The sequence below is a fragment of the Ornithorhynchus anatinus genome, chromosome 18, assembly GCF_004115215.2.
Source record: "Ornithorhynchus anatinus isolate Pmale09 chromosome 18, mOrnAna1.pri.v4, whole genome shotgun sequence".
Classification (NCBI taxonomy): domain Eukaryota; kingdom Metazoa; phylum Chordata; class Mammalia; order Monotremata; family Ornithorhynchidae; genus Ornithorhynchus; species Ornithorhynchus anatinus.
In genome coordinates, this window is record NC_041745.1 from 20,340,808 (window position 1) to 20,366,838 (window position 26,031).

A 26,031-nucleotide genomic window follows, 5' to 3' on the forward strand; every position below is an offset into this window, starting at 1 on the left:
AAGAAAGAAGGGAAGAGTCACAGGTGAAGAAAGAAACATAGCCATGGATTGGGACATGGACAGAGAAGTTAGACGTTTTCTTTATTCAATAGTCTTTTCTTGGGCAGGGTATTGTCTACGCAGCAGAGATCAGTGACATTCAGGTTCATTGGTAAGAAAATTTCTGTTGTGTGTAGCATTTCTGTGGTGCAGTTTAATATACAATAATGTTTTGTTTCAGGGACACTGTGACCTCAGAGATGATTTTATTAAGAGAATTATAATTATGAGAATTTATCTTGTTGTGAGCTTTTAGATAGTGGCTTTCTATTTATAGGAAGGTTTGTTAAAAACCAGTATGAGGGCTATTGATGGTCCAAATAACCTATTTAATTGGAAAAGATTCCTGGATGAAGCGAGACATATTCCCACACCTGTTTCCAGTCACCTCATTATTTTCTCATGCCTCCATCAATCAATCAGTCAATGGTGTATATTGAGCACTTACTGCGGACAGAGCACTGTTTTAAGCACTTGGGAGAGTATAATACAATTGAGTTGGTACACATGTTCTATGCTCACAAGGTGCTTACAGTCTAGAAGGAGAGACAGAAATTAAAATAAATTTTAGTGAAGTACCTAAGTGCTGGGGGGCTGATGCAGAGGTGAATATTAAGTTTAAATGATACAGATCTAAGTGCATAGGTGTTGCAGAAGGAAGAGAGTAGGGGAAGTTAAATCTTAATCTGAGAAGGTCTCTGGAGGAGTTGCTATTTTAAAAAGGCTTTGAAGGTGACGTGAGTGTTGGTCTGCCAGATATGAAGGGGACCCAAGGTGTTCCAAGCTAGAGGGAGATGGGCAAGGGACCGGCAGTGAGATAGACAGATATTCCTGTAAGTTGGCACTAGAGGAGCAAAGTGTGTGGGCTGGGTTGAGGTAAGAAATAGGGGAGGAGGGGGCAAGGTGTCTGAGTGCTTTAAAGTCAATGGTAAGGAGTTTCTCTTTGATATGGAGGTAGATGGACAATCACTGGAGTTTCTTGCAGAGTGGGAAAACATGGACTGAATGGATTTGTAGAAAGATGATCCAGGGAGCAGAGTGAAGCTTGAATTGAAGTAGGGGAGAGACAGGAGGCAGGAAGGTCATTCATTCAATCAGTCATATTTATTGAGCGCTTACTATGTGCAAAGGTCTGTACTAAGCTCTTGGAAAGTACAATTCAGCAATAAAGAGAGATAAGCCCTCCCCACACCGGATTTACAGTCTAGAAGGGGGAAGACAGATATCAAAACAAGTAAACTGGCATCAATATAAATAAATGGAAATATAGATATATACATATCAAAATAAGTAAACAGGCAGTAATATAAATAAGTTTGACCCAGAACTGAACCTTGAAGCACCCTTACTGTTTGAAGGCAGGAGGCAGAGAGGGAGCCTGTGAAAGAGATTGTAACTGCATTAGAAGTTACAATAGAAGAAGGTTCTTGGTAAACAGAGATCATGTTAACTAATTCTGATGGATTGTCCTTTCCCAAGTGCTTAATTCAATGTTCTGCTTATAGTAAATGCTCAATAAATACCATCGACTGAGGAAAAGAGCAGCATGGCCTAGTGGCAAGAGCACGGGTCTGGGAGCCAGAGTACCTGGGTTTTAATCCCATCTCCACCGCTTGTCCTCTGCGAGACCTTGGGCAAGTCACTTAATTTTATCTGCTTCTCAGTTACCTTCTCTGTAAAATGGGTATTAAATCCTTTGACTTCACTGATGGTGTAGAAAGGACTGTATAAGCTACCTTCAAATTTGGCCTCACCGACCTTCATTCTGCACCCTTTGGATATTCAAAAACTGCTGAGGAAACCCATATTTGTTTAGAAGTTATCAGAGACCACATCTATGGAAGATATTAAAGCTTAATTATGCCATTCCAATATTCAATTTTGGCTTTATCCCACAGTGTAATTCAAGGGCTGGAATCTTGTCGGTGAATAGATGCAAGTGTGGAGGAAAACATGAAACCATTATTCTGTATTTGCAAACCACAGAAAGTCAGTGGTTAAAATTCAACCAATTATCCATAATGGAGTTTTTGTTTTTGTTTTCATGTCACCTTTCAAATTGGGATGAAATCCAAGACTGAATGTCTGACATTTCTTCAGTCCTAAGAGCTGCCGCTGAGCTGAGAATAAATCTGGGTGGCATTAGCAAGGAATCTGCACGAGCTTGAAGCTGGGAGAGAAGAGGGTGCCACTGATGGGAAACATATGGACCCAGAGCAGAAGGGGCTGATGAAAGATCACTGAGGAACGTCATGGTAACCAAATGCAATGAATAATTGACAGTGAAAAATGGAGTAGGAGAAAAGGCCAGGGAACCATCTGATAAAACTGTATGGAAGATTAAATTGTGCTGCAAAGTATTTTGGTCAGGGATGTCAAAGGCTGACAGTACTTTTCTGAAAGGGAGTCATTTCTAGCTTGTAGCACCAGGCCACAGAGACCAAAAATCCCATTAGAAACAAGATGCAATAGTACTTGATGGTCTCTTGAAAGTATTCCCAGAAATTGTCTGTTTCCCAGAAATCCCTGCCACCAGGAATATTGTCAGAAGTATATATAAAGTTATACAAATATATAGCCATAAAGCAGTATATATTACGTATACTAGGTGTCAATATATATAACCTTCATATATATGTATATATTATAGGTGGATATGAGTGTGCATTTGCACCATGAAATACCCTTATGTAGTCTCTATTATAAGAAAAAATAGCTTCTTACATTTTAGGGGATGCATAATATTAATAATCTTTTATTAAAAAATGATTCTTTGGCAAAGCAGTGCCTATTTCAGTGTTATTCACCCTCAGGGAACTCAGTAAATGCAAGATGATGATGATGATGATGATGATGATGATGATGATGATGATGATAGGATCTGTGCCAGTTAATCTTCACTGACTTTCACCCTTTCCCCTAATGGATAATGCAGCCCACTCCTGAGGTATTCAAGAAGGAATTTTGGTATATATTCTTTAACTCTTCCCTAATCCCTCAGTGACTACGTCTCCTAAACTCAGAAGCACCCAGGATAATTAAAACTAAACTTCACTCCAGAAGAATGCTAGGGGAGTTATTTCAAAAGGAGGTATGCAAGTAATGAATTGTCTAATTTCTCTGAAAATTCCTTGCAATTGGAATGTAAACTCAGCTCTCAGTTCTAGAATTGTATAATGTGCCACCAACCCTGGGCCATTATGTGTAATGAGCATTCAACACAGCATTGTCGAAAACATTTGCAGAGCTTTTGAGACAGACTCCTGAAGGAAAAAAAGAGAACAATTATGGGTGAAAGAGAGATCACAGGTCTTTCAGAGAGGTGAGCACCTTATGGCCTTGTGCGTATTTATAGATTTTCACACAATTGAGACCCACCCCTCCTTTAATCCATCCAGTGGCCTTGTCATACTGTAATATACGCATTAACCTTGTCATAATTGGTGAATAAATATAGCCCACTTACGAATACCATATTCCAACAGAAGGCACTCATTTGCATTTAAAAAGGGTGTAACAGTTTTTGACACTGTTTATGACCTTTGCCCCAGATTTAAATAAATGACCCTTCATTTCCATACTAATCACATCTGTAGTGAATATTAATCTATGAAGATGAGCATACAATTTGTACCTATCCTGTTCTCAACAAAAGATTTGGGGAATTTTTTAAGGTCTTGGACTTGAGAAATAGACAATCTTGTCCAGTCAGAGCAGGAAGGATTTGGGTTAGTTTCGTAGGATGAATATTTCAGAGGGGCTCCTGAGCTCATCCTCTCTCATTCTGTTTGTTGTGATAGATGCTCTTAACTGTTCCTTCTTTCTTAAAATCTAAGATCCTTCACTGAATGGATTGACAAGCCTACCTTGCTCCATTCTCTCTGCTCCTTACTGACCAACTGAGCATCTCAAACATCTACCCTCAATTTTCCCCTTCTCATTCTCCCTCTTTTCCACCTTTTTTGTTAGCTCCTGAAGTGGTAGCCATATGATTATAATCAAGGAAAGAACAGACATTGACAAAACTAAAACCAAGAAGCCAAACCATATCTTATTGAATGAAATCTCCTTGGAGGATAACCTAATTCATTTGGGAAAAGAGATGGTTGATCTCTAGTGGGATCCCTCGGAGAAACTGTTGTTAAAAAATATAGATCCTTAGATTGCCCTTCATGACTCTGCTGCCAAAGAGTGGACTGGAGAAAATAAGGAATGGGAGATTTTACATCTCTAAACTTGGGCTCAACTTCAAGAAGGTCAACAGTTCCACTATCCCTTCCTGTGTGCTTGGGTAATAATAATAATAATAATAATAATATTTGTAATTGCTTACTATATGCCAAACACTTTTCTAAGGTTATCAAGTTGGATGCAGTCCCTGCCCCATGTGGGGCTCACAGTCTTAATCCCCATTTTTATAGATGAGGTAACTGAGGCACAGAGAAGTGAAGTGACTTGCCCAAGGTTGCAAAGCAGACAAGTGATGGACCTGGGATTAGAATCCAGATCCTTCTGACCCCCAGCCCTGTACTTTACTACGCCACACTGTTTCTCGCAGTAGTAGGTTAGTAGTAGGGTAACATTACTAAAGGCAAAACAGTGAGCTAGATGGATGGACCATTGGTCTGACTCATTATTGGCCTTGCCTATATTCCCTTTGTTCTTATAAATCCTTTTGGAGTCTTCTCTGAAAGCTCCTGCTACATATTAAAGTAGCAAAACATTCAATTGCTATTCATTACATTTCTACAATCACTCCTGTGACTTTCTGTTTGACACTTGAGAGTTTATCTCTTCGTTCTAGTTTTTCTTGTGTTCTTTTAAAAGGAAAGGCACTGCTCTAGCAAGATACAAATTGTGAACAAATGGAGAAAAAAAATGAAGTTTGATGAGTCCTTGATGATCCCAGCATGATGAGATGCTGCAAAAAATAACATTTATATTCACATCACAACTGAGTGAGCAGCCTTCCTGAGTGTTCAATCCATCTCTCTCTTTGGACACACTACATTCATAAACACTTAAGACTCTAGAACAAGTGAAAACCAAACCACTGAACCTAGGTTCCTTTTTTTCTACAAAACTTTCATTGGACCAGATTCCGTAATGTTTAAAATTTCCCAATGAGCAAATATGAGAATAAGATAGCTTATTCTCAATGGATCCCAGAAATTAAGCCTTATCCTATTCTCTGATCTTCAGGCCTGCGAGCTGTTCTAAGGATACCTTAAAGACTGACCTGCATATGCGCTCAGAGGGATGGGGAAATTAAAAAAGAGGAAGATCAGTTAACTATACCTGCTCTGTATTCCAAGTAAAAGTCTAATCTCTATCAAAACATCCATATACTCTCAGAAGAGATGTGACAGAGAAACAGAATATACATCTGCCTCCCCCTCTCCCAGCACTCAACAATAATAATAATAATGATAATGATAATTGTTTCTGTTAAGTGCTGACTACGTGCCAAGCACTGATCTAGGTGCTGTGGTAGATACAAAGTAATCAGGTTGGACATGGTCCTTTTCCCACATGGGGCTCACAGTCTTAATCCCTATTTTACCGATGAGGTAACTGAGGCACAGAAAAGTAGAGTGACTTGCTGAAGGTCATACAGCAGACAAGTAGCAGAGTTGGGATTAGAACCCAGGTCCTTCTGACTCCCAGGTCCATGCTCTATCTACTGGGCCACGCTGCTTCCCAAATCAGGTTGGAGACAGGTCCTGTCCCACATAAGCTCACAGTCTAAGTAGTAGAAAGAACTGTTATTTAACCTTTATTTTATAGTTGAGGAAGCTGAGGCATAGAAAGTTCTGTGACTTGCCCAAGATCACAGCAGGCAAGTGGCAGGGACAGAATTAGAATCCAGGTCCTCTGGCTTCTCGGCCCTTGCTCTTTCCACTAGGCCATGTTGCTTTCCACATCATTATTGTTGTCAGGTTTCAAATGAAGAGTGTGTAAGAGGAGGACATTCGTTCATTCAGTCATCTTTATTCAGTGCTTACTGTGTGCAGAGCACTGTACTATGCATTTGGGAGAGTACAATACAACAGTGAACAGACACATTCCCTGCCCATAACAAGCTTACAGCCTAGAGGAAGGGTAATTATAAATACCCTTGATATCAGAGAGTATTTGGAGAAGTCTGTACACAAGGGATTGGGAGAAGACACTCAGCTCACCCAAGGAGAGTCTTTGGGCCCAGGCCTGGGTGAAGAGGGTTTGGATTAATAAGCAGAACTCTCTGTCAGTGCAGTTGCTCAACTCTTAGTACATCCCTCACTGAACTGAGCCCTTGGTTCCTGGTCTCTGAAACTTTGGTTCCAGGATCCAGTTCACCCAATTTACTCTTCTCCAAAGATGGTCCAATTTACTCTTGCTCCCCAGAACCATGGTGACATAGCTGAAGGTGTAATCTCCTATACAGCAGCAATTGGAAGACCATAGGAAACTGCATCACCTCTATCATCGGGGAACTAAATTGCCCCCAGTTAAGTGGTCCTGAATGATTATCACCTTGACCCACCCGTCAAACCTGTTTCGAACCTGCTACAACTGCACTGAGTGTGTTCTAGTAGACAATCCTATCGATGCTCCATGACACTCTGGCCCGGGAGAGTGTCTGTGGGAACTCATGAAATGCTGTTAAGCCACATGCAGGCATTAAAACCATTCCGCTAAGGACTGTTTTTCCTCTAACGCCTGTTGCAGACACAAGGACATTTAAATGTGTTCAGAACCCATTGATGATGTGAATGGAGATCACGAGACTGCCGGAAAGAAGGCTAACGTTTGGCATGTTTGACCAGTACCTCATTTCCAATCCAATTTGTTTTAGACCCAATATATTGCTTTGGCCAGCATGAAAAGAAGAGGCTGAAAAATGGTCCTTCATCAAGCGGAGGGGCCTTATCTTTCAGCATTACAGCCCTGGCTCACAGCAGGCATTTTCTTGCAGTTGTGCTGGAGCCCTTAAAAAGATCCTGATGAATGCAGATGCTAATACACCGGGCAGGCATTGTATCCATGATGTTCTTCATTTAATTCCCCCGCTCCCCACAAAGCGAAGGCCACATTGAGAAAAATCAGATCTGTTACCGAATGCTGCCCAGTAAGGGACAGTTGCAGCTGTGGCAGAAGAGCAGCTGCTCCAACAGTCACTCCTCCTCGTCCTCATTCTCAGAACTCATCCTGTTTTATTCCTAATGAGCTTCTCAACCCCTGCTGGATTCTCCCAACACCCCTACTCCCACCGTCCCAGCAACATCTATGCCTGAGGATGGAGCTGGGCTCCCTCATCGGCAAAGCCCCAGTTGGGCACTCGGGTAGACAGAGGAGTAAAATGTCACATGATTCATATTCTAAGACGTGCAGTCGTGGGATTAGTATCTGGGCCTCTGCTTCCACAGTCCCCAAGGGGTTGGCCCAGAAGAAGCCATTAGTGAGCTGGAGCCAAAGTGGAGCAAATGATAGCAATGATTTCCAAGGCCTTACTAATTTCCAGTGAATGGATTTGTGATTTCATGAAAGTTTCTCCCCGAGATGCAGAAATGGTGAGAATGTTTATCTTTTTCTGATGGTAGATTTTATTTTCAGTGGTATTTGTTAAGCACTTGTATGTTTCAAGCACTGTTCTAAGTGCTGGGTTAGACACATGTTAATCAGGTTGGACATAGTCCCTGTCCCATGTGGAGCTCACAGTCTAACTTGGAGGGAGGAGAAATTAATACCCATTTTACAAATGAGATAAGTGGGGCACAGAGAAGTTAACTAACTTGCCCAAGGTCTCACAGCAAGCATTTGGGAGAGTGGGGATTTGAACCCAGGTCTTCCTACTCTCAGGCCTAAGCTCTTTCCATTAGGTCATGTTGTTTCTCAATTACAATGACTTAGAGTTCCTGCCTTTTATCTTTACCCTTTACATGTGGAGAGGGACTGGAACATGGTAACTGGTCTTGAGAAATGTGGCAAAATGAATAAACTTTGAAACTCTGTCTGGGCTAGATGGCCTTGCTGAACTCAGTTGCATTGAATAGACACAATCGGTTTCAATTACAACATAAGAAGAAAAAGAAATCAATAGACGCCTACCTTCTACAAAGGAATCAAGTACGAAAAGCACAGTGGTGTTGATTTGGGGATGGAGAAAATAATTGCAGGAAAAGGTTCAACATGAAATAGGTTTGTCAATTAGTCAACCCCACTTGCAAGAAAGGGCACCTTATTATAAATGCTTTTAATGTTGTCGAGTAGCTACTACTGCCTGAGGAGTTGAAGTCCTAATGCTAGCGAGACACTAAAGTAAAACAAGTTGGTTTGATAGGCTTTGGAAGCTTAATAAAACCAGAGAAGGTCTGCAGAGTCCAATTATTCTCCTGCTTACATTAGGTTAATTATAGACCTAACTTCCACTTACAAAACAAGACAAAATGGGTTTTCATGCAAGCATTTGAAAGCAAAATGTTGCCAATCTGAGAGTTTCTTAAACACAACTTCACAACTTGTTCATGCCCTCTGTCTTGTCTGGAATTTCCTCCCCCTCCATATCTGACTGACCGGCACTCTCCCCATCTTCAAAGCCTTACTAATATCATATCTTCATCAGGAAGTCTTCCCAGACTAAACTCTCATCCTTCCACCTTATTTTCCTTTCTTACTGCCTCCCCTTGCACATAGCCCCACACCCATATCTCCCCCAGATCTCCCATTCCCACCCCCCAGAGCACTTAGGTGCATGTTCTTATACTTGAATGCTTACCTTACCTGTATTTATATTAACGTTTGTCTTTCCGACTAGATAGCAAGCTCCTAGAGGGCAGAGATCATGTCTCCCAACTATATTGTACTTTCCCAAGTTTTAGTCCAGTTGCCTGTACAAAGTAAGTGCTCGATATATACCACTGATTGAATGATATTAAGAATGATAAATCCCAACCTCCCACTCCCCTGGCACTAGGCATGTGGGGAGAAGCATTAACTCTTCCTCACCACCTCGGAGCTGTTCACACGTTGGTTTGAGGCTCAGGCCAAGTTCTACTGCTGTGAGTTAAATGAACCCAAGTAAGTTTCCACCCACTTTTTGTTTCCCTGTTCACTTTGCATCATGATTACCACTTTGTGATATTCTTGGCTCAGGACATACACCAGAGGGAGGGAAAGACATTGCTTTTATGCTTCAGGTAGTTGTACATCCCAAAATACACCGATGGTGTTGAACAAATATCACGTGGTCATGCTTTTCTAGATTGTGAATCCCTGTGGAACAGGGACCATGTTTAAAAATAACAATAATAATAATAATTGTTAAACACTTAATATTTGCCAACAAGTGTACTAAGCACTGGGGAAGATACAAGCTCATCAGATGCCACATGAGACACACAGTTCTAACTAGGAGGGAGGAAAGTATTGAATCCCCATTTTGCAGGTGAAGGAACTGGGGCACAGAGAAGTTAAGTGACTTCCAGATCCTCTGACTTCTAGAGGATCATCTGGAGTTCCTCTGACTTCCAGCTCTTTCACTAGGCCTTGCTGCTTCCCTAATTCCCCCCTGAGTATTCTCTCCCAGCATATAGTACAGTGTTCTGCATACAGTAAAAGGGCTTAATTAATGCTATTACTACGACTGTTTTTTCATAAGGGACTACTGGATTTTATTTCACTGACCTGTTTTGTGCCTCTGAGCAGCTAATCTCTCAGTGATGTAATTTAACCAGTCATAACCCTGGTATAATAATGTTTATCCTTCTTGCAGAGAGCCTGCCTTGCATTACTTGTGCTGAGTGGTGTAGAAGGGCTTTGAGGAGAAAAGAGATTATTAAGTGCAGCTTGACCAGGCCTTTGTCGTCTGTCTCTATTAGCTGCAGCACAGAGACAAACCTGTTCACTGAAACCTTTATCTATATATCTAAAGCAAGGTGATATCCATTCACTTACACTATTCCCTATCTCTGGATCAGTGGTTCTCCCTACCTAAAACTGCCAAGCTCCAGCCTTCTTAGAGACCTTTCAGAAGTCTTAACAGTCGATGGCACTTTTTCCAAGTGGCTTTCCCAGCCAATATCCTCTCCTAGCCAAGCTTTATAGGCATTCCACAAGCCAAGGCACTAGATTGCCTCCGGTGAGAAAGGTCATTTTCCTTTCCCATTTATTATCTGGTTGGACCATTATCTGTGTGTGGATTTTGCATTTGACCTTGCCGATTTTCATCCAGAATTGCAGTGAGTCACACCATTTTCACCCATATATTCATATTTCCCATATCCATTCATTCAATCATATTTATTGAGCACTTACTATGTGCAGAGCACTGTACTAAGCACTTGGAAAGTATAATTCGGCAGTAGAATGAGACAATCCCTATCCAATTGGCTCACGGTCTAGAAGCAGGGAGATGGATGACAAAACAAAACAAGCAGACAGGCATCAATAGCATCAAAGTAGATAAATAGAATAAAAGATATATACACATCATTATTAAAATAGAATAATAAATATATACAAATATACACAAGTGCTATGGGGTGGAGAAGGGGGTAGAGCAGACGGAGGGAGTAGGGGCGATGGGGAGGGGAGGAGGAGCAGAGGAAAAGGGGGGTTCAGTATGGGAAGGCCTCCTGGAGGAGCTGAAGCTTTCAGTAGGGCTTTGATGGGGAAAGAGAGCTAGTTTGGTGGATGTGAGGAGGGAGGGCATTCCAGGTTGGATCATGTGTTGAGGAGAAGGGGATGGTTGACAGTGTCAAAGGCAGCTGAGAGGTAGAGGAGGTTTAGGACAGCTTAAGAGCCATTGGAGTTGGCAAGAAAAAGGTCATTAGTGACCTTTGAGAGGGTAGTTTTGGAAGAGTGGAGGGGATGGAGCCAGATTAGAGGGGGTCTAGGAGAGAGTTGGAGTGGATGAATTTGAGGCAGCGAGTATAGTTGACTCACTCAAGAGTTTGGAAAGGAAGGGTAGGAGGGAGATGGGGCGATAACAAGAGAGAGCAGTGGGGTCAAGAGAGGGTTTTTTTTTTTAGGATGGGGGAGACATGGGCATGTTTGAAGGCAGAGGGGAAGAAGTCATTGGAGAGTAAGTGGTTGAAGGTGGAAGTTATGGAGGGGAGGAGGGAAGGGGTGAGAGTTTTTATAAGGTGAGAGGAAATGGGGTACAAAGCACAGGTGGAGGGGATGGCACTTGCGAGGAGGGAGGAGATCTCCTCTGAAGATACTGTTGGGAAGGATGGGAAAGTAGAGGGGAGGGTCGAGAGCAGGGGGGATGGAGAAGGGCGAGCTTTGGGGAGTTCAGATCTGTTGGTGTTATCTTCCCTCTGTCCTGGAACTCCTTCCTCTTTCATATATGACAGACCCCCACTCTCTCCGTTTTCAAAGCTTTATTAAAATCACACCATTTCCAAGAGACCTTCCCCTATTAAACCTTTATTCTCCCTTCTTTTTCCACTCTAGACTCCCTTCCCCCTAGACTGAAAGCTTATTGTTGGTTGGGAGTGTGTCTACCAGCTCTGTTGGATTGTACTCTCCCGAAGTGGTTACTATGGGGCTCTGCATAAAGTAAGTGCTCAATAAATTCCACTGATTGATTGATTGATCACCTATGCACTTGGAAGTGTAATAATAATGATGATATTTGTTAAGTGTTTACTATGTGCCAAACAAATGTACCCTTCAAGCATTTGATATTGACCGCACCCTGAGCCTCACAACATGCCTTTACCTATATATAATATATTTTAATGTTTATCTTCCCATCTAGACTGTAAGCTTCTTGAGGGCAGGGAATGACTCAATCAGTGGTATTTATTGAGCACCGTAGGAAGCACTTGGGAGAGTACAATGCAACAGAATTAGCAAACCCTCACAAGTGCTTAATACTGTGCCCCTCACCCAGTAAGGGCTCAATGAATACCACTGACTGACTGAACTGAAAGATTCATCTAGATGAAAGCAGGATTTAGGCTGGATGAGTAGAAATGAATGAAGGATTTACCTTCTAACTTTCATTTCCCTTAGCCACAGAAGACCCTAGATTTGCATTTGTTAAACTGATGTGAAACCTTGTGTCAGGACTAACCCCCAGGTGACAAAGACGTTTGTACATTATTACATTTCAAAAGCTGCCTGCCTTCTCACCTACTCTGACCTACCCAATTTACTCCTATTCTCTGGCCTCTTCACTCCCAGGGTCCCTCAGGCAGTTCAACCATCTCCTCAGGATTGCCCTGAACACAGAGCACTTTCCATGCCCCAGAAAAAATTCATCTATCACCCCAGGTTCCCCTAGTCACTGTCCTTTTCACAGTCAATGGCCCAAGGGCAATTCAACCATCTCTTCCGGGTATCACCCTATTAAGTTATTATTGATACCTCACCATGACCCTTCAATCCCCCCTGCTCTTGTCCACCCACCCCAGTCCTCTTCTCCCACCTCATCTCCCCTGCCTGCTCAGCCACCGAACTCCTCCCCGCCCCTTGCAATGCTCCCACCCCCCCATCGTCTCTCCCACCCCCCCGTACTGGCCCCCACCCTTCATTGCCCTCCACCTGCATGGGCCTCATCAACTCGGTCCCATCCGACCCCTCCCCACCCCTTGTGCTGCCCCTACCCCTCCTCCCTGCCCCATTCCTGTCCTTCTGTCACAGCACCAACCCTCATCCCCCCTTCCCCCGTGCCAGCCTCCCTCACCTCACTCCCATCCTAACCCTCTCCACCCCTCACACTGCTGCCCTCTCCTGCTACCTGCCCCACAGCTGCTGTCAAGTATGACCTGTGGAATCCTTAATCCAGAATGGGGAAGCTCCTTTCATCCTTGACCAGTTCTTGTCTCAGTCACTCTTCCTCTTCACCATCACTGAAACCTGACTCTCCACAGACAACATGGACTCTGGAGAGAGCTTCATCTTCTCCCACTCCCCCAGACTCAGTGGGAAAGGAGGAGGTGTTGGCTTCCTTCTCTCACCTTAATGTTGCTTTTGCACCAGTCCACCTTCCCCATTGCTTTCCCTTCCTTTGAAGCCCATATCATCCACCTCTATCACCCACTTCAGATTCTAGTAGGAGTCATCTAACCACATCCTATGTCCCACCTCCAACTTTCTCGCCTTTCTCACATACTTTTTCTCCTTCTCTGTGCCTACTTTTATCCTTGGGGTCTTCAATATCCTCATAGATGTTCCCGATGACCCTTCTGCAGCCCGCCTTCTGTCACTTCTCAACTCTGCTGACCTCCTGTTCCACCCCACCTTGCCCACTCACCCACTGGTCACACACTCGATCTCATCATCTAACCACTGCACAATCTCTACCGTCACTAACTCTAAAATTCCTCTACTGACCACAACCTCCTCACTTGCCTCTTCTCCCACACATCTCCTCCCTGTAAATCTGTACTATTTCCCCACAGAGACCTCCAATCCCTGGACCCCATCCAATTTTCACAGCTCATCATGCCCCACTTAGCCTCCATACCCAAACTACCCACCCTTGATGACCAAACAGATCAGCAGCGTGGCTCAGTGGCAAGAGCCTGGGCTTGGGAGTCAGAGGTCATGGGTTTGAATCCCAGCTCTGCCACTTGTCAGCTGTGTGACTGTGAGCAAGTCACTTCACTTCTCTGTGCCTCAGTTATCTCATCTGTAAAATGGGGATTAAGACTGTGAGCCCCACGTGGGATGACCTGATTCCCCTGTATCTACCCCAGTGCTTAGAACAGTCCTCTACACATAGTAAGCACTTAACAAATACCAAATACCAAACAGATGTTTTCACCATCACTCCCTCTACTGAGCTCAACTCACTCACTCCCCTATCCCCTTGTTGATCTCATACCACTAACCCACAACCCTGGATCACCTGCACATTCCACTTCCTTCACTTGTGCTCAAGCTGCAGAGCGCTGTTGGCAGAAATCTGAATATCAGACCTACCTTGCCCACTGCAAGTTTATTCTTGCATGCTTTTTCTCCGCCCTCTCCTCTTCCTGGCAAAACTATTTCTTTACTCTTATTGACACCCATGCCCATCTCCCTCACCAGTTTTTTCTGACATTTAATTCCTTTATCAGATCTCCTGTCCCCCTCCTTCCCCCACCCCCTCGCCCCCAATGACTTAGCCACCTACTTTATTAAGAAAATTGACACCATCAGGTGTGTGCTCCTTACAACCACCCTTGCCCTCCTCAGTCCCTCCCCCTTCTGGCCCCCTCTTTAACTCTCCCATCCTTCCAGGGGTATCTCTAGAGGAAATCTCCTGCCTCCTCTCAAAGGCCACTGCTTCCAAATGCACAATGGACCCCATTCCTTTGCACCATGTCAAAACTCTCACCCCATCCCTTTTTCCCTTCCTAACAACCATCTTCAACCATTTGCTCACCAATGACTTCTTCCCTTTTGCCTTCAAACAGGCCCATGTCTCCCCTATCCTAAAAAACCCTCCCTTGACCTCATGGATCCCTCCAATTATTGACCCTCTCCCTCCTACCATTCCTCTCCAAATTCCTTGAGTAAGTTGTGTAGACTTACTGTCACATATTCTTCTCCTTCAATTCTCTCCTTGACCCCCCAAATCTGGCTTCTGTCCCCTTCACTCCACAGAAACTGCTCTCTCAAAACTCACCAATGATTTCCTTTTTGCCAAATCCAATGGTCTCTACTCCATCTTAATCCTCCTTGACATCTCACCTGTCTTTGACACTGTGGATCACCCCCTTCTCCTGGCAATGTTATCCAACCTTGTCTTCACTGACTCTGTCCTCTCCTGGTTCTCCTCTTATCTCTTTGGCCATTCATCGTATGTCTCTTTCACAGGCTCCCCCTCTGCCTCCCACCTCTTAACTGTGGGAGTCCCTCAAGGTTCAGTTCTGGGTCCTCTTCTATTCTCCATTTATACCCACTCCCTCAGAGAAATCATTCACTCCCGTGGCTTCAACTAAGACCTCTATGCAGATGATACCCAAATCTACATCTCCAGCCCTGATCTCTCTCCCTCTCTTCAGTCTCACAACTCCTCCTGCCTTCAAGGCATCTCTACTTGGATGTCCTCCCATCATCTCACACTTAATACATCCAAATCAGAGCTCCTTATATTCCCACCGTCATCCTGTCCTCCCCCTGACTTTCTCATCATTGTAGATGGCACCACCATCCTTCCTGTCTCACAAGTCCATAACCTTGATGTTATGCATGACTCCACTCTGTCGTTCAATCCACCTATTCAGTCTGTCACCCAATCCTGTCAGTCCCCCCTTGAGAACACTGCTAAATCCTCCCTTTCCTCTCCATCCAAACTGCTACCCTATTAATACAATCACTCATCCTATCCCACCTGGATTATTGCATCAGCTTCCTTGCTGACCTCCCGGTCACCTGTCTCTCCCCACTCCAGTCCACACTTCATCTGCTGCCTGGATCATTTTTCTAAAAAAAGGTTCAGGACATGTCACCCCCCTCCTCCAAAAGCTCCAGTGTTTGCCCATCCACCTCTGTATAAAACAAAAGTTCCTCACCATTAGCCTCAAAGTACTCCATCACCTTGCCTCCTCTTAATTTACCTCACTTCTCTCCTTTTACAACCCAGCTCCTGTAGTGGTAACCTTCTCATTGTGCCTCCATCTCACCAATCGTGCCACTAACCCCTAGCCCATGTCCTGCCTCTGGCCTGAAACATCCTCTCTCATCAAATCTGATGGACAATTCATTTCCCCCCATTCAAAGTGTTATTGAAGACCCATCTCCTCCAGGAGTTCTTCCCGGACTAAACCCCACTTTTCCTCTTGTCCCACTCCTTTATGTGCCACCATGTCCTCTTCCCCCCTTCCCAGCCCCACAGCACTTAAGTACATATCTGCAATTTTATTTATTTGTATTGATGTCTGTCTCCCAACCTCCAAACTGTAAGCTCATTGTAGGCAGAGAATGTCACTGTTTATTATTGATTGTACTTTCCTAAGCATTTAATACAGTGCTCCGCAAACAGTAAGTACTTAATAAATACAACTGAATGAATAAATGAATGAATGAAGAAAACCTGAAGGCTGAATTAACGAATTAACCTATTTTGGGGCTGAAAGCATGCATGACAGTAGTTAGTTTCTTCAATAATATAGAGAAGCAGCGTGGCTCAGTGGAAAGAGCGTGGGCTTGGGAGTCAGAGGTCACGGGTTCTAATCCTGGCTCTGCCGTTAGTCAGCTGTGTGACCTCAGGCAAGTCACTTAACTTCTCTGTGCCTCAGTTACCTCATCTGTCAAATGGGGACTAAAACTGTGAGCCCCACATGGGACAACCTGTTCACCTTGTATCCCCCAGCGCTTAGAACAGTGCTTTGCACATAGTAAGCGCTTAACAAATACCACAATCTAATAATATGGCAAACCTAGCTCAAACAGGCTTATGTTATTGGAAGAATCTTCTAGAATTCCTTAATCCTATTCTAGTCAAGAGCACACATTGAAAGGACACATTTTGACAGAATTGAATATCCATCTATAGTCTGTAATAAGATTACAATGCAGGGAGGGTCTGGAAATTAACACACCTGCAAGCCCACAGCATTTACGTATATACCCGTAAATAAATAATCTATATTAATATCTGTCTCCCTCTCTAGACTGTAATCTCACTGAGAGCAGGGAATTTATCTACCAACTCTGTTATACTGTTATATTGTACTATCCCAAGTGCTTAATACAGAGCTCTTCACACAGAAAACACTTAACATGAGTTCCTTTCCCAGCTGCACCACAGGCCTGCTGGGTGACCTTGAACAAGTCCCTAAACTATTCTGGGCCTCAGAATAGATTTCTAATCTGTAAAATGAGGATTTAATTCCTGTCCTCATGCCTGCTTAGGCTGCGAGTCCCTTGTGGGACAGGGACTGTGTCCAACTGATTATCATCCATCAACCCCAGGCTTTAGAGCAAGCACTTAACAAAAATCACTAGTATTGTTATTGTGATGATGAGAAGTTTGTTCAATTTGGCCAGTTGGACGAATGTGTGCCTAAGCATCCCATTCTTCATGTTAGGACCGGCCAATTCTGCTTTGTTGCATTTCTTTCCCCCAGGGACAAGAGCTGCTTTTGTTTCTCAATAAATTGATCATTCAGTCGTATTTACTGAGCACTTACTGTGTGTGGCACACTGTATTAAGCACTTGGGAGTTACAATACGGCAGAGTTAGAAGACATATTCCCTGCCCACAATAAGATTATAGTCTAGAGAAAGAGAAAGACACTAATATAAGTAAATAAATAAATAAGATTACAGATCTGTACCTAAGTGCTATGGGACTGACCCAGGAGTGAATAAAGGGTACAAATCCTAGGACAAGGATGATGCAGAAGAGCATAAGAGAAGAGGAAATGAGAGCTTAGTTGGGGAGGGTCTTTTGGAGAAGACATGCTTTTAATAAGGCTTTGAATATGGGAAAGGTAGCACCTCCCTGGTGCCATATTCCCGCAACCTTTGCTCTTTGCTCAAGACAACTGTGTCATTCACACAAACACACACACACACACAAACACACACATGCTCACGTATACGTATGTATACACGAAGCCCAAGGTATTATCACTCAGTGCTCTTCCAAGGGCTGAGGCTGAGATGATTTTGCTGACTGAGTGCTGTCAGAGGTGTCATTCACTTGTGAGCACTCATTAAATATTGAGCCATAGTCCTCTCGGTGTATATGTTACCTTGGAAAATAACTAAAACACTTCAAGAGCTCTAGTAACTCTTTCAGACATATAAGGGACCACCTAATAAGTTACTGCTTCAGCACACTTCACTTAGGCTCACGCTATTAACCTCATGGGAAAAGATTGTCTAATTATGAAGATAATTTGACCAAACTGACTGAGTCCCTTCAAGGAAATCATAAAAAAAGACAAAGAGAAGTCGAGAAGGGAAGGGAAAGAGGGGAATTCCAAAGATTTTTCTGTGATTTGTCTTCTTTATATTTCTCTCTAGCTTGACAGTCTGCTGTAGATATGAATGCATATACCCAAAGAAAAGGAAAAGAAGAAACAAATCTTTGCAAATCCATTTTTTATGCACAAGGCTTACAAGCTGGATATTTGAAAAGGAGTAGGTGTTAGTGTGAAGCATGTGGAAAGTGGGTTGATGTGGTAATAGCTTTTTTTTTTTGAATAGCAGAGGGATGAAACAGTAACATGTTGCAGAAACTATACATTTTCAAATACTGCAAACTTAAAGTTTGCCCCTCAGAGGCCAAGCCAACTGAGAAAGTTTATATGGAGGAAATGAAATCTTATGAAGATTGATATAGTAGAAGAGAACGGGGCAGAAGCCAGCTTCATGTGTTAATTGGATGTATAATAAATAAGAAAAATCCATATTTACATAACATCATTTACCCTGAATAATACTGAAACGTTTTTGAGCAGATTATCATTTTTCTCATTACCAAGATGAATTTATTTAGAGGAATGAATGAGACAGATGCTTCTTACTTGTTGTTGACAATGCTCAATAAAACTACGTATACTTTAAAGACAGGAAGTGAATTTTGGCTTTATGCAACAGATCAAACATTTTGATGATCAATCTTTGAGTTGGAAATCATTCAGGGTAAGAGGGCTATAAAGCTACCCCACTGATGAGAAAAGACACACTTTTCTGTAATTGATTTTTTTTTAATAGCTACTATCTCACATCTTGTCCAAGGGACATCAGCTACAGATGAACATTTCTCACTATTTTGAGAAGTTAGTCCACAAATGATTCTGAGAAAAAAGAGCATCCTTCTGTACCATAAAACTGGTTGGGTTATTTTTTATCACCCACCATATTCTTTCTTACAGATTTCCCATCTGATCTGAAAGATACATAAATTGGGGCAGACTCTCTCATGATTGAATATGGGTTAAGAAAGCTATCAATCAGTCAGTCAGTTGATACTTATTGAGCACTTACTGTGTGGAGATTACTGTACTAAGTGTTTGAGAGAGTACAATACAATAGAGTTGGTAGACACAGTCCTTGCCTACAAGGAACTTACAGTCTAGAGGTGGAGGCAGACATTGAAATAAATTTTGGATACCTACATAAGTGCTGGGGAGTTGAGAGTAGCTTGAATATAATTTTTAAAGCAGTATTTGCTAAGCACATACTATGTGCCAGGCATTATACTAAGTGGTGTGTTAGATACAAGCTTATCAGGTTGGACACGGTCCAGTGTCCCCTATGGGGCACACAGTCTTAATTCCCCATTTACAGGTGAGGTAAATAAGGAACAGAGAAGTTAAGTAACTTGCCCAAGGTCATACATCAGACAAGTAACTTGCCCAAGGTCATACATCAGACAAGCAGAGTTAGGATTAGAACCCAGGTCCTTCTGATTCCCAGGCTTGTGCTCTATCTACTAGGCAATTTCCCCCACCAAATGCTGAAAAGGTACAGATCCAAATACATCGGTGATGCAGAGGGAGGGAGAGTAGAGGAAACATGGGCTTCTTCATTAAAGCCCTCTTGGAGAAGATGTAATTTTAATAAGGCTTTCAAGGTGGGAAGAGTGGTGGTCTGTCATATATCAAGGGGGAGAGAGTTCCAGGCCAGAGGCAGGGTACGGGCCAGAATAAGGGATTCATGAGCATGTTTGAAACCAGTGGGGAAGAAGCCTTTGGACAGTGAATTGCTGACTATGCCAGTCATGGAGAGAAGAGTGGAAGACAGTGCTTTGGTAAGATGTAAAGAGATGAGGTTGGAAGGCCTGGAGAGGAGCTGAGGAGATTTTAGGGAGACCAGGCTTGATGGTTTCAATTTTATTGGTAAAGTACATGGCTAGTTAATTAGGGAAAGGGAATGGGGAGGGGAGGGCCCGGAGAGGAGCTGGGGAGATTTTAGGGAGACCAGGCCTGATGGTTTCAGTTTTATCGGTAAAGTACATGGCTAGATAATTGGGGAAAAGGGATGGGATGGGTGGGGCCCGGGTGGTTTAAAGAGGGTATTAAATATCTGAAACATCTGGTGTTCATTGGGTATGTGAGTCAATAAGGATGGAGAATTACTATTCCCAAGAAGAATAGAAGGTGGAATTAAAGGAAGAAAGAATGAATTTCTGGTGGGTGAAAGCAGCTTTGTGTCTGGATTTCTGGCAGCAGCTCTCTGCAGCTTCAGCACAGAGGCAAAGGGAGCATTCGGTGGGGATGATCCAGGGTTGTGGGTTCATGGCAAGATTGGTGAAGGAACAGGGGTATAAGGGAGCTGAGTTCAGTAAAGAGGGCACTGTTGAGGGCATCAATTTATATGTTAACAAAAGGTAGTTTAGGTATGCAAACCAAATGGGATGTGATGACTTTGGAAAACTGGAGAAGGTCAAATATCTGAATTCTCTGTGGGGAACAGGATATATTTGCAGTGAATGAGTTTGGTCAAGAGAAGGCAGATGATGAGGTTGTGGTCTGAGAGAAGAATTTCAGAGTTGGTGAGAGTAGAGCTTGTATGGTGACTAGAAATAATGACACTGAGCAGGTATCCAATTTGGTGAGTGGTTGAGGTTGGGTAGAGTTGAGGAAGCAGAAGCATTGCTAGTAACATCCATATGCATATTGAAATTTCCAAGTATCAATGGAGAAAGAGAGAAGGAATGTAAGAAAGGGATAATAATGGTTCAGAAACTTACAGGTAGAGCCTGGGGAGGTAGTAGATGACCATGACTAGTAACTGGAGGCAGTTGATATGGGCTTCAAAGGAAGGGAAAGAGAGGGATGGGAGAGGTAGTAGGGTGCAAAAGCAGCATGGGCGAGCAAGAACCAAGTCAAGTCCTCCTGTTTTTCCAGTGAGTCTTAGGGAGTGGGAGAAGATGAACGACCCCTCTGGAGAGAGAAACTGGGGAGACAGTATCATCTGGTGTGAGCCAGGTTTCAGTAATGGAGAAGAGAAGCAGTGTTTGGGCCTGGAACAGATCAGAGATGAAAGGAAGTTTTCCCTTCATAGAAGTGGGTTTCCACAGATGGCACTTGGCCGAGTCTTTTGTGGAGGAATGGGAGGAAGGGATAGTGAGAGAGGTTGGGTAGGAGTGAACTGATGGATGTTGGAACTGGGGGAGGAGGATAGGGGTGGCACCAGGAAAGAAGGTGTGGGATGGGGTTAAAGGGGAGGGGATGAGAGGGATGCTGGGACGGGAGGACAGGATAGGTTGATTAGGGGGAGTAGATAGAGGGGACATGTTGAGGTCAGTGAGGTTAAGGTTAATAAAATATGTTGTCAGCAACAATAACTCATTAATCGGGTTGTTCTGTTGACTTACCACTGAATTTAATGCAGGTCCCTGGGTTCCTAAAAGCAAAGAGGCTAATGTTCAGGAACAAACAGGTAGCCAAGTAGATGTGAAGCCTAGCAACTGTTACATGCAAAAAGACAGGCTTTTATCTCCAGGGAGTCAGAAAGCAGCACTTCATTCATTCATTCAGCATTTACAATGTGTAGAGCACAGTACTAAGCACTTGGGAGAGTACAATATGACAATAAACAGATACATTCTCTGCCCACAACAAGCTTACAGTCCAGAGTGGAAGACAGACATTAATATAGATAAATAAATGAATTACAGATGTGTACATAGTGCTGTGGATCTGGGAGGTGGGGTGAATAGAGGGAATAAGTCGGTGCCATGAAGAAAGGAGTGGGAGAAGAGGAAAGGAGGGCTTAGTCAGGGGAAGCCCCTTGGAGGAGATGTGCCTTCAATAAGGCTTTGATTGGGGGTGGGGGAGAGTAATTGCCTGTTGGATTTGAGGATAGAAGGTGTTCCAGGCCAGAGGCAGGATGTGGGTGAGGGGCCAGCGGTGAGATAGAAGAGGTTGAGGTATACTGAGATGGTTAACATTAGAGGAAGTAAATATGTGAACTGGGAAGGAGAGTAGCAAGTTGAGGTAGAAAGGGGCAAGATGATTGAGTGCTTTGAAGCCAATTGTGAGGAGGTTTTTTTTGATGAGGGTGTGGATAGGCAACCACTGGACACCACCTGCTCTATGTTCCCCATTGTTCATCTAGTCCAGGCCACAGGCAGAGTGGGAACAAGGGGATGTAAGATGAAGTTTAGAGTCCTTGAAACTTTCCTCTTCTAGAGTCCCTTGTTCTTTTTTCCTTTATTCTTTCTGCAGTTTCAGCAGATTAGCAGGCTTCTGTGCTGGTGGGTGGGTCGGACCTGGTCACGCCTGGCTAGGGGCATGACAATTCCACAGGTCGAATGAGACCGTTCACCTAGGGGCTGGGGCCATGTCCTGGGGCCTGTGGCAGAAGTGTCTGGCTGTGTGATGTCCGGCCAGGTCACTGAGGTGGTGGGAGTCGAGAGGGAGTGGTGATTGCAAGAACGGGAACAACAATGAATGTATCCCCTGCCATCCTAGACCCTGGCATGGAGTAAGTATTTTCCAGGTAAATATTCCAAATTTCATTTTCAGAAAGGATAATCCCAATCACCAAAACTATAGAAAAGTTGTTTCTACATCTGAGGCTTCAAGTTATTTTAGTTCCTCAATCTACTACAGATGTTGGGGTCATCTGAGGCCAGCATCACCATTCAACGGAGAATTGATAGCGTGCAGGCTATTACTAAGAACTTGGGAGGTTGCAGTAACTTAGGTGGACATGATCCCTGCCTTCAAGGAACAACTCTATAATGATAAGTGGTTCATTAGCAGTGATTCAGTGTATTTAGACTGCAAATGCCTCAAGGATATAGGAATGTTTGCTCATCTGCTTGGCTGTAGTCCACCAGTGTCACTGTTCTGAGGGTGAACAATTCTGATCTTGATTCTCCATTCGAAGCTGGGATCCATCTACCTGGGTAAAAAAGGGAGAATACTCTGCCCATATACCCCTCACTAATTCTTCCTAGGACGTCAGAGAATCATTCAGCCACAACTTCAGCAGGCCCCTGTGGTGTGGCAGGAGAGGGTAGAAATTGAGTTTCCATACATGAAAGACATGGAAGGGGCAAGGTAGGGACCAGTGGTGAAGATCATAAGAGCTGGTCTTTCTCCACTTTGAGCCCCCTCACTCCTTTCCTGTCTAAAGCCACCTCCCAACATAAGTCTGGGCCACCTTCAAAATGTAAGGTTGAATGAGCGAACTTAAGTAAATTCCCACCTCCCCTTTCTTGGGGCAAGGAAGGGAGGCATTTGTACATGAAGAGTTTTTAAATAAGGGGACTGAACCTACCATTCTAAACCTTTATTGTCCATCTGGAGCAAGGTTATGTAAATCAGGCGCCTCCCCGGACACGATGATAAAGACATTCAGTTAACTGCCTCAAGGGTAGTGGATAATTACTAGTACGGAGTCCAATGCTTCAGTATGCCAACAGTCCTTTTGGTTCCCAGAGCTCTTCAGTTACCTCATTTATCCTCACAATAGCCTTAAGAGAACCAGAGAAACAGGGAATATTATCCTCATTTTCTGGTCAGAAGGACTGAGAGAGACAGGGTGATAAGGGATATGATTCAGATCACCTGGCAAACCAGGAGCCAGCCATAGGAATATTCAGAGCTCCCGACTTGTTCAATACATGGCAATGTTGTTGGTGATGGAAGTGATGAGTAAGCAAACTCTACAGATAGCCATGGGAGATGACAAGCCAAAATTGATTTATTGCTTGGCTCTAGCCAGGAAAGGAAAGTGTCAGTGCAATTTGCAGTAGCAGCGCTTAGAAAAGTAACCTTGTCTTGTCTCACACTGTCGAGTCATTTCTGACCCATAACAACACCATGGACACATCTCTCCCAGAATGCCCCACCTCCATCTGCAATCATTCTGGTAGTATCCATAGAGTTTCCTTAGTAAAAATACAGAATTGGTTTATCATTGCCTCCTTCCATGCAGTAAGCATGGGCCTCCACTTTCAACTCTCTCCCATGCCACTGCTGCCCTGGAGAGGGGAGTTATGACTTGTAGCAGATTGCCTTCCACTAGCTAGCCACTGGCCAAGCTAGGAATGGAATGGGTATGCCTCCGCTTGGCTCTCCCTCCCATAGTCGACACTAGTAGAGTACTGGAACCTCTCCAGGTGTGACCTCGAGAGGGGGACAACAGTAGTAGTCATAGAACTTATTTTTGGCTCACTTGCACTGTCCTAGGCACTTGGGATCTATAGCCAAGTCACAGTTTCCCTATTCTCAGTTACCGCATCTGTAAAATGGGAATTATGATTGTGACCTTCACGTGGGACATGGACTGTGTCCAGCCTGATTAGCTTGTACATCCCCCTTTGCTTAGTATTGTGCCTGGCCCATAATAAATGCTTAACAAATACCATAGAAAAAAGGAGTAACAGTCCTTACTGACAATGGATTTATACTCTTTAAGGCCTGGTCGTTTCAAATAGACCAATTAATAAGCAGTTAAATATTCCACTCATGTTTTTGGGTTAGCCGTTTTAGTAATTCTCAAAATAGAAAAATGTAACTGAGGAACATATCTGGGCAGAAATCAGCACATTCCACTCTGGAGGCCTGAGATACCACAAATCGAGGAGCTGATTTATTTTTCATTCCTTTAGGCGGTGAAAATTAAATCCCGAACAAAATGCATTTCCGTTCTCCCTTTTACAAGTGGGATTCTCTGGTTTCTTTCAAAGTAGCATATCAAAGTATCCTTTGTCATCTTTATTTATCAAACGCCTTCAATTTGCTGCCTGGGGAATGAGTGCAAACTCTCCAAGATGACCAGCAGCAGCACTTAGGAAAAAGCCACAGGTAGAAAAAGGCAGGTTAGTAGTAGAATGTTGAATTGTGTGTTGTCAAATTGCATGCTTGATGAATATGGCAACATGTGGCAATGCGTTAACATAATTTTTTTTGTACCATAACGAAGCCTATTGTCACCCAGAGGTTTCCTCCTGAGATTTTCCAGGGTATTTAGCATACATTATTTTGAGAAGGGGAAGATACCAAGGGGTGTAATTGTAAGTATAAAAGGAGAGTTTTATGGCTAAGGAATGGTGATCACCTTCTTTCCCTCTCAGGATTGCACCTGGAGAGTTTCTAATACCCTCCAGTCTCAGTTGAGGGAGAGACAGTCAAGTAGAGGCCTAACCATTCCATTCCTAGCTTGGGCAGTGGCTAGTAAGTGGAAGACAATCTGCTATAAGTCAAAACTCATCTGTGCTGGGCAGCAGCGTCATGGGAGAGAGTCGAGTGTGGAGACTCAAGTTTACTGCGTGGAAGAAAATGGTAAACCACTTCCATATTTTTACCAAGAAAACTCTCTGAATACACTATCAGAAAGATTGCAGATTTAGGTGGGGTGTTCTGGGAGAGATGTTTCCATGGAGTTGTTTTGGGTTGGAGATGACTCGACAGCTTAAGACAAGACAAGACAAGATAACCTTCTGCAAATTAATGAAATGTGTTCAGTGAGGTTGAAGTAGATGAGGCTAGATCCTTTCCTCTATGCCTGGAAGGGGATAAGCTGCTCATCGTTAAAGGTGAAAAACCCTTCCCTCATCAATATCCCGGGCTTTGCAAGCTGTTCTACACCCCTTCCATCCGGAATGACAACTGTCACGGTAGCCATACTCCCTACTGGCTAGTGGTCCACATGGACTCAACTGCAAGGCTTTCTAGACATAAAATGCCTGACTGAATGAGGAAGGTGGGGTCAGGGGACAGTAACAATTATTCCTTTGCTCTATCACTTTCCCCACCACCTTCCGGACTTGTAGGGTCCATATATGGGCAAAGAGTTCTCCTCTCTAAGGATTTGTATCTGGGAAGTATTTTTTTTAATAGCATTAGTTAAGTGTTTACTATGTGCCAGGCACTGTACTAAGCCCTGGGGTAGATACAAGATACTCAAGTTAATCAACCACATAGGGCTCCCAACTTTAATCCCCATTTTACAGTTGAGGTAACTGAGGCCCTGAGAAGTTAATTGACTTTTCACACAACAGACAAGTGGTGGAGTCAGAATTAGAACCAAGGTCTTATGACTCCCAGGCTCTTTACCCAGAACATTACCCAGAAAAGCAGGCCTGGAGAGGATGAG

The 26,031-nt window shown here is 43.5% G+C and overlaps 2 non-coding genes across 2 annotated transcripts; one reads left to right on the forward strand and one right to left on the reverse strand.

Annotated features, from left to right (window-relative positions):
* Nucleotides 1–23,932: 23,932 nt before the first annotated feature.
* Nucleotides 23,933–24,070, reverse strand: LOC114805543. The gene has a single exon (XR_003753515.1). It is a non-coding gene; the product is annotated as a small nucleolar RNA SNORA7 (small nucleolar RNA).
* A 929-nt stretch (nucleotides 24,071–24,999) lies between these two features.
* Nucleotides 25,000–25,136, forward strand: LOC114805549. Its single transcript, XR_003753521.1, has one exon. It is a non-coding gene; the product is annotated as a small nucleolar RNA SNORA7 (small nucleolar RNA).
* Nucleotides 25,137–26,031: the final 895 nt, after the last annotated feature.